Raw genomic sequence first — 9,328 nt, 5'->3', positions numbered from 1 at the left:
CCGGGCGCGGTGGCTCAAGCCTGTAATCCCAGCACTTTGGGAGGCCGAGACAGGCAGATCACGAAGTCAGGAGATCGAGACCGTCCTGGCTAACACGGTGAAACCCCGTCTCTACTAAAAATACAAAAAACTAGCCGGGCGAGGTGGCGGGCGCCTGTAGTCCCAGCTACTCCGGAGGCTGAGGCAGGAGAATGGCGTGAACCCGGGAGGCGGAGCTTGCAGTGAGCTGAGATCCGGCCACTGCACTCCAGCCTGGGCGACAGAGCGAGACTCCTTCTCAAAAAAAAAAAAAAAAAAGAAAAAGAATGATGAAATAGCAACCAACACCAGGTCTTTGTGCTAGGGACAACAGAAGTGTGAAATGGGCAAAATGGAGAGCAGATGCCATCTAATCAGCTCCAGCTGATGGCTGCCATATGAAAATAAAGATCTAGTGTTGCCAGAATTTGGGGCAAGAGTTATCAGAAATCCACACTTTATGTGGATTTGTCCATTAAAAAAAATTGAATATCAGTTCAAATTTTAACTCGGAGCATGCGGGCTAACTCAGAGTTAAAGCATATCCGAGTCTGAGACTTGGATTGAGATACTCAACCAAAGCTCCTCAGTTAGAGAGCCAGGCTATATTCTTTCCATTATTCTGAAGTCCAGTGTTATGCTGGGTATAGATGACATAAAGATGAATAAGTGTTTAGACTATCCCCAGAGAACTAGGATAAACTTGAACTCAAGCAAACTGGCACGTGATAAATGCTTTAAAAGGAATGTGCAAAAAAAAAAAAGAAAGAAAGAAGAAATGTGCAGAGAAAGAAATGACAAATGCCTGGGAGGTGGGGAAAGTCTTCACACTAGAATTGATGGTTTCCCTGGGCTATGAATGAATGTAGAGTGCTAGAGTAGATCCGTGGTTAATTACTGAGTAGCATGGAGGCATTTGACCAGAAGTTGCTGTGCAGAAGGACCTGCAGGAGCAAAGACAAAGATACATGAAAGAAGGTAGCATGTTAGAGTAACAGTGAGGGATGACATGTTTGGCAGGAGATTAAGTTATTTGCAGTCTAAGGGTCTTTAGTGACCATTGTGAAGTGTTTGGACCTTGTCCTTTATAGGTAAGACCTTGCTAAGCAATGAGAAGAATACAAAAAAAAAAAAAAAAAAAAAAAAAAAATCCCAGTTGCCCCTAAACACCCTTCAGGAAGACCATATCCAGTGTCTAGCACAAGGTGTGGCCCATAGCAGGCATTAAATCATTATTGAATGAGTGAGTTAGCAAGTACTAACCATGTGATTCAGGGAAATAGGTGCTGCAAGAACTCAAAAGAGAAAAATCACTGCGAGCTAGAGACGTAAGCGTGAAAGGGAGGCTTGAGCTGGGCCCCCAAAGATGGAGAGCTGTCAGGTGTATCGGTTTTCTGTTTGCCATTCTAGCGAATTACGACAAGTTTAGTGGTGCAAAGCAACACAAATTTATTATCTCAGAGTTATTTAGGTTAGAAGTCAGACACAGGTCTTACCTAGCTAAATCAAGATATCTGCAGGGCTGTATTTCTTTCTGGAGTCCCTGGGGAAGAATCCATTTCCCACTGCTGGATGCAGTGACTGATGCCTGTAATCCCAGCACAGGAGGCCAAGGTGGACAGATCACTTGAGGTCAGCAGTTCAAGACCAGCCTGACCAACATGGTGAAATCCCATTTCTACTAAAAATACAAAAATTAGCCAGGCGAGGAGGCGCATGCCTGTAATCCCAGCTACTTGGGAGGCTGAGGCAGGAGAACTGCTTGAACGCGGGAGGCGGAGGTTGCAGTGAGCCAAAATCACGCCATTGCACTCCAGCCTGGGCAACAGAGAGAGACTCTGTCTCAAGGAAAAAAAAAAAAAGAATCCATTTTCTTTCCTTTTCCACCTCCTAGAGGCTGCCCAGCACACCTTGGGTCATGGCCCCCTTCCTCCATCTTCAAAGCCAGCAATAGCAGGTTGTTATCACATCACTCTGACCTTACTTCTGTTATCACGTCTCTGACTCCCTATTCTGCCTCCCTTTTCCACCTTTTTTTTTGTTGTTGTTGTTGAGACAGAGTTTTGCTCTTTTTGCCCAGGCTGGAGTGCAATGGTGCGATCTCGGCTCACCGCAACCTCCGCCTCCCGGGTTCAAGTGATTCTCCCGCCTCAGCCTCCCGAGTAGCTAGGATTACAGGCATGCGCCACCACCCTGGCTAATTTTGTATTTTTAGTAGACACGGGGTTTCTCCATGTTGGTCAGGCTGGTCTTGAACTCCCGACCTCAGGTGATCCACCTGCCTCGGCCTCCCAAAGTGCTGGGATTTTAGGCGTGAGCCACCGCGCCCGGTCCTTTTCCACTTTTAAGGATCTTCATGATTATATTGGGCCCACCCAGATAATCCCAGATAATTTCCCTATTTTCAAGTTAGCTGATAGCAACCTTAATTCTATCTGCAACCTTAATTCTCCTTTGCCATGTAACCTAACATATTCACAGATTCTAAGATTAGGACAAGGACATCTTCAAGGTACCATTCTGCCTGCCACAAAAAGATTAATATTCTGGAGGGAAAAATGGTGTGAGTCAGTGCAGATGTAAACATGATGTACTTCAATTAGAAAACAGTGATGGGCTGGGCACAGTGGCTCACACTTGTAATCCTAATACTTTGGGAAGCTGAGACGGGGAGATTGCTTGAAATCAAGAGTTCAAGACTAGCCTGGGCAACAAAATGAGATCCCCATCTCCACAAAAAAATTTTAAAATTAGGGTCCACTCGTGGCGGCTCACACCTATAATTCCAGCACTTTGGTAGGCTGAGGCAGGCAGATAGCTTGAGGCCAGGAGTTCTAGACCAGCCTGGGTAACATGCCAAAACCCCATCTCTACAAAAAATACAAAAAGTAGCCAGGTATAGTGGTGCGTGCCTGTAGTACCGGCTACCCTGGAGTCTGAGGCAGGAGGATTACTTGATCCCAGGAGTCGGAGGTTGCAGTGAGCTATGATCGCACCACTGCACACTACATTCTAGCCTGGGCAACAACAGAGTAAGATCCTGTCTCAGAAAAAAAAAAAAAAAGCAGTAATGTATGTTTGCACGCACATACAAAAGCCATGAGGAGACCTGCTTAGTTAGAAGGAAGGATTTATGCTGGAGCAGCAGGAAAGGAAATTGGAAGGTTGATAAGCAGGTTGGTGGGTTGGGGTTTGTTTTGTTTGTTTTAGAACACAAGGTCTCGCTCTGTTGCCCAGGATAGAGTACAGTGGGAAGATCATAGTTCACTGTAACCTTGAAATTCTGGCCTCAAGTAATCATACCACCTCAGCCTCCTAAGTAGCTAGGACTATAGGCATGCACCCCCATGCCAGGCTAATTTTTTTTTTAATTTTTTTATTTTTTGTGTTGAGACAGGGTCTTGCTATGTTGCCCAGGCTGGTCTTGAACTCCTAGCCTCAAGCTGTCCTCCTGCCTCAGCCTCCCAAAGTGCTGGGATTACAGATGTGAGCCACCATGCTGGACCTATTTTTGTTTTTAAAGGTGAACAATTTTAAAAGTGTTTTGGGGCCAGGGACAATTCAGTCACTTGAACCCAAGAGGCAGAGGTTGCAGTGAGTCGAGATCATGCCACTGCTCTCCAGCCTGGGTGACACAGCAAGACTCTGTCTCAAAATAAATAAATAAAAGTGTTTTGTTTTGAGTGGTTAACATAATTAAGAAATTTTTTCAAACAGTACAGAACAGAAACAAAAGCTCATTTCCACTGTGTTAGCTTTTTTTTTTTTTTTTTTTTTTTTTTTTTTTTTTTTTTTTGAGATGGAGTTTCACTCTGTCGCCAGTCTGGAGTGCAGTGGCGTGATCTCGGCTCACTGCAACCTTTGACTCCCTGGTTCAAGCAATTCTCCTGTGTCAGCCTCACGAGATTACATGCACACACCCCACACCCAGCTAATTTTTGTATTTTTAGTAGAGACAGGGTTTCACCATGTTTGCCAGGATGGTCTCGATCTCCTGACCTCGTGATCCACCCACCTCGGCCTCCCAAAGTGTTGGGATTATAGGTGTGAGCCACTGTGCCCAGCCTGCATTATCTTTTTTATCCATATTTATTTATTTATTTGTTTACTTACTTACTTATTTGAGATGGAGTCTTGCTCTGTCACCCAGGCTGGAGTGCAGTGGTGCAATCTTGGCTCTCTGCAACCTCTGCCTCCCGGGTTCAAGTGATTCTGCTGCCTCAGCTTCCCAAGGAGCTGGGACTACAGACATGCACCACCACGCCTGGCTAATTGTTGTATTTTTAGTAGAGTTTTGTTGTATTTTTAGTAGGTTTTGCCATGTTGGCTAGGCTGGTGTGGAACTCCTGACCTCAAGTGATACACCTGTCTCAGCCTTCCAAAGGGCTGGGATTACAGCTGTGAGCTGCCATGCCCAGCCTATTTATTTATTTATTTTTATTTTTGTAGAGACGAGGTCTCACTATGTTGCCCAAACTGATATTGAACTCCTAGGCTCAAGCGATCCTCCCTCCTTGGCCTCCCAAAGTGCTAGGATTACAGGCATGAGTCACTGTGCCTGGCCCACTGCATTATATAGACACAATCAGCGTTACCTTCCTGAGAGATACTGAGGCTGAACAAACATGTCTTGTATATGCATATGCATCTTTTTGTTGTTTTAACACAGTGGCAGCGTACTATTTAGACATAGCCTTCTGTACCTGCTTGACCTGGCTCTTCTCACTTATCAATATATCTTGGATATTATCCCACTGTGTGGACAGTTTGATTTGACTTCCGTTTATTTCCTTTATTTTTATTTATTTATTTATTTATTGCAATTGTTGACTAAAAAGTTACTGCATGCTAGTGTCTGGAGATACGTTGTTGAAAAATATAAATTGAATCTCTGCTCTTGTGGAGACAAATACTAATCTATAATCACAGAAATAATTTCCTGAAGGTTGTAGTAGAGCTCCAGAGGACAAACCCAGGATGCCGTGTGGAGGGGTGATGGTGACACTTATTCCGGTTGTCAGGAACAGGGTGGGGGTGCTGCTTGACACCCTGAACCAATGCAGGCTCTTGCTCAGAAAAAACTGAGCAAGCCCTGATATTTTGCAGATACTTTACAAAGCACATTCTGACCCGGTTCTCTGAATAACCTTGTCAGAGGCAAATTCTGCTATTCCCGTTAAATTAGTTAATAGAAGTAAAGTGCTGACAGCAGTGCCTTGTAGACAGAAACTAGTCCATAAATATTGTATTATTTTACAGATGGGGAGACAGAGCCAGGAGAAGTCAAACATTAAAGAGACAAATAGTTTAGGGCCGGGCGCAGTGGCTCATGTCTGTAATCCCAGCACTGTGGGAGGCCAGGGTGGACAGATCACTGGAGGTCAGGAGTTCGAGACCAGCCAGGCCAACATGCTGAAACCCTGTCTCTACTAAAAATTAAAAAATTAGCCAGACGTGGTGGTGCGCGTCTGTAATCCCAGCTACTCAGGAGGCTGAGGCAGGAGAATCGCTTTAACCCAGGAAGAGGAGGCTGCAGTGAGCTGAGATGGTATCACTGCACTCCAGCCTGAGCAGCAGAGCGAGACTGTCTCAAAACAACAACAAAAAGAAATGAAGATTAGACCCAGCCTATCTACTGACAGAGCTCTTAATTGTTGTACTTAGCCACTGGACTCTAATAGTTTTCTAATGTCACTTGTCCGTTTTTCCCTCAACAAACTTGTAGTAAGAGGCTAAGTGTTTACCATGGGCCAGGAGTACAAAGATGAGCTAGAGTACAAAGATGGGTAAATTGTCCCCCACCCCTGAGGACAATAGTGGACTGAGATAGCTTAGGAGGCAGTGAATTCATGAGCAGCACAGGTCTTTCGCAGAAACAAGTTGACTGCTGGTTGTGATGTTATAAAGGACATTCTTGGATCATTTATTGCACACTGGCTCTGTGCAGAGCTCACTGTCTTGGGCTTTTTAAGTAATACATGGATGTCTTGAAGGACTGGAGGGTTGGTGGGGAAAATGTTTTTAGGAGGTAATTTAGTACATGTTTCTGCAGCCAAATACACATATTACTGGATGGTCAGGTGAGATGATATTAATACTTATGTGAATATGTAGACATAAAATTCCTTGATAAGCAAAGTAAAGCAAGTGGCCTAATTTAAAGAAAACCATTTGCAGCTGGATGTGGTGGCTCACACCTGTAATCCCAGCACTTTGGGAGGCTGAGGCGGGTGAATCACTTGAAGTCGGGAGTTCGAGACCAGCCTGCCCGACATGGTGAAACCATCTCTACTAAAAATACATAAAATTAGCCAGGTGCCGTGGTGGGCATCTATAATCCCAGCTACTCAAGGGGCTAAGACAGGAGGATCCCTTGAACCTGAGAGGCGGAGGTTGCAGTGAGCTGAGATCATGCCATTGCACTCCAGCCTGGGTGACAGAGTGAGACTCCATCTCAAAAAACTTTTTGAAAATAGTACAGGACCGGGTGCGGTTGCTCATGCCTGTAATACCAGCACTTTGGGAGGCTGAGGCAGGCGGATCACAAGGTCAGGAGATCGAGACCATCCTGGCTAACACAGAGAAACCCCATCTCTACTAAAAATACAAAATAATTAGCCGGGCATGTAGCCGGGCACGGTGGCTCACACCTATAATCCCAGCACTTTGGGAGGCCAAAGTGGATAGATCACCCGAGGTCAGGAGTTCAAGACCAGCCTGGCCAATATGGCAAAACCCCATCTCTACTAAAAATACAAAAAATAGCCGGGCGTGGTGGCGTACACCTGCAATCCCAGCTACTTGGGAGGCTGAGGCAGGAGAATCACTTGAACCCGGGAGGCAGAGGTTGCAGTGAGCTGAGATCACACCATTGCACTCCAGCCTAGGCAACAAGAGCAAAACTCTGTCTCAAAAAAAAAAATTATCCAGGCGTGGTGGCGGGCACCTATAGTCCCAGCTACTCGGGAGGCTGAGGCAGGAGAATGGCGTGAACCCGGGAGGCAGAGCTTGCAGTGAGCCAAGATCACACCACTACACTCCAGCCTGAGTGACAGAGTGAGACTCCATTTCAAAAAAAAAAGAATAGTGCAAATATTATATGGGTGGCTATGGCAGATGTAAAGGTGATTGGCAATTCTTTATCTGGAAAAGCTGGCCTAATGGTTAAAAGGAAGAGCGCCGGAGTAAAAGAGACTGCCTTTGCCCTTGACCTTGGGCAAAACTTAACCTCTTGATATAGTTTCATCCTTGACGAAATGAGAAGGGTGTGGCGATGATTAGGAAAATTCAGGGCCGGGCATGGTGGCTCACGCTTGTAATCCCAGCACTTTGGGAGGCCAAGGCAGGCGGATCACCTGAGGTCAGGAGTTTGAGACCAGCCATGGTCAATATGGTGAAACACCGTCTCTACTAAAAAGACAAAAATTAGCCGGGTGTGGTGGCGGGCACGTGTAATCCCAGCTACTCAGGAGGGGAGGCTGAGGCAGGAGAATCGCTGGAACCTGGGAGGCAGAGGTTGCAGTGAGCCAAGATCGCGCCATTGCACTTCAGCCTGGGCGACAGAGTGAGACTTCGTCTCAAAAAAAAAAAATTCAGGCTAGGGGGCAGTGGCTCATGCCTGTAATCTCAGCACTTGGGAGGCCAAAGTGGGAGGATTGCTTGAGCCCAGGAGTTCAAGACCAGCCTGGCCAACATGGTGAAACCATCTCTACTAAAAATACACAGATTAGCCGGGTGTGGTGATCGGCAGCTGTAATCCCAGCTACTCGGGGCTGAGGCAGGAGGATCACTTGAACCTGGCAGAGGTTGCAGTGAGCTGAGATCACACCACAGCACTCCAGTCTGGGTGACAGAGTAAGACTCCCATCTCAAAAAAAAAAAATTTGAAAATAATAGTGCAAATATTATATGGGTGGCTATGGCAGATGTAAAGGTCATTGCGAATTCTTTTTCTAGAAAAGCTGGCCTAACGGTTAGAGCTCTGGAGTAAAAGAGACCCCCTTTGCCCTTGACCTTGGGCAAAACTTACACAGTTTCATCCTTTACAAAATGAGAAGGGTGTGGCGATGATTAAGAAAATTCAAGCTAGGGGCAGTGGCTCATGCCTGTAATCCCAGCACTTGGGAGACCAAGGTGGGAGGATTGCTTGAGCCCAGAAGTTCAAGACCAGCCTGGGCAACATGGCGAGACCCCATTTCTACAAAAAATAAATTAACTGGTCGTGGTGGCATGCTCTTGTGGTCCCAGCTACTCAGGAAGCTGAAGTCGGAGGATCACTTGAGCCCAGAAGTTTGAAGCTACAGTGAGCCATGTTTGCACCACTGCACTCCTGAGCAACAGAGACCCTGTCTCTCAAAAAAAAGAAGAAAAGGAAAGGAAAATGCATGTAGCAGCTAAAACAGTGCTCAGTAAATGTTTGCTGAAGCTGTAACTATAGTATATAATAGAAAGCGGTAGTTATTTGAAAAAGAGTCAAAGATATGTGCTCTGGGAATTATCACTAAATGACCAAAAGTGCATGTCAAAAAAATAAAATCAGATCAAGTTAGAATTTTTTTTTTTCTTTGAGATGGAGTCTTGCTCTTGTTGCCCAGGCTGGAGTGCAGTGGCGCTATCTCAACTCACTGCAATCTCCACCTCCTGGGTTCCAGCGATTCTCCTGCCTCAGCCTTCTGAGCAGCTGGGATTACAGGTGCCCGCCACCATGCCCGGCTAATTTTTGTAGTTTTAGTAGAGACAGGGTTTCACCATGTTGGCCAGGCTGGTCTCGAACTCCTGACCTCAAGTGATCCACCCACCTCAGCCTCTCAAAGTTCTGGGATTACAGGCATGAGCCACCGCACCCGGCCAGAAAAGTTTTTATTATGCACACAAAAGAACAGTTGGAGATTCGTAAGACACTCCAGTCACTGTAGTAAGGGCAGTGCTAATATTAGCCTAAGGAAGGAAGTATTTTGACCTTTTTTGTGATTGGTTGTTATACATTAACATTCTGTTTACAGCCAGTAGAGCTATTCAAACTGTTTTGTCTATAGCTGATTCCTTTAATTTTACTGAATCATGCTGACCAGGATGTAAAGCTTTGTGTTCTGTTTATGATTGATCAGAGCTAGCATTTCAGGGAATCAGGATATCTTAAATTCTGGCTATGTGGCTGTGGGCAGTTGGCCTTGGAGTACATCCGAACTGTGGCCTCCACTTTCATTTTTCTTGAAACATCGCTATCAACTGGGAAGAGTCTGTGACTTTATGCCCAGTTTCCCCTCTCATATTTTTTTTTTTTTTTTTTTTTTTTTTTTTTTTTTTTTTT

At 45.5% G+C, this 9,328-nt stretch overlaps 1 protein-coding gene across 1 annotated transcript in view; it reads left to right on the top strand.

The window, feature by feature from the left end:
* The window catches only part of ZSWIM3 (zinc finger SWIM-type containing 3), a 22,369-nt gene that overhangs the window by 712 nt on the left and 12,329 nt on the right, over window positions 1-9,328 (top strand). The window lies entirely within an intron of this gene.

This window comes from Rhinopithecus bieti, unplaced genomic scaffold (genome assembly GCF_001698545.2).
Source record: "Rhinopithecus bieti isolate Rb0 unplaced genomic scaffold, ASM169854v2 scaffold_10347, whole genome shotgun sequence".
Taxonomy (NCBI): domain Eukaryota; kingdom Metazoa; phylum Chordata; class Mammalia; order Primates; family Cercopithecidae; genus Rhinopithecus; species Rhinopithecus bieti.
The sequence above is the reverse complement of the archived record's forward strand: the minus strand, read 5'-3'. Positions and strand labels throughout refer to the sequence as shown.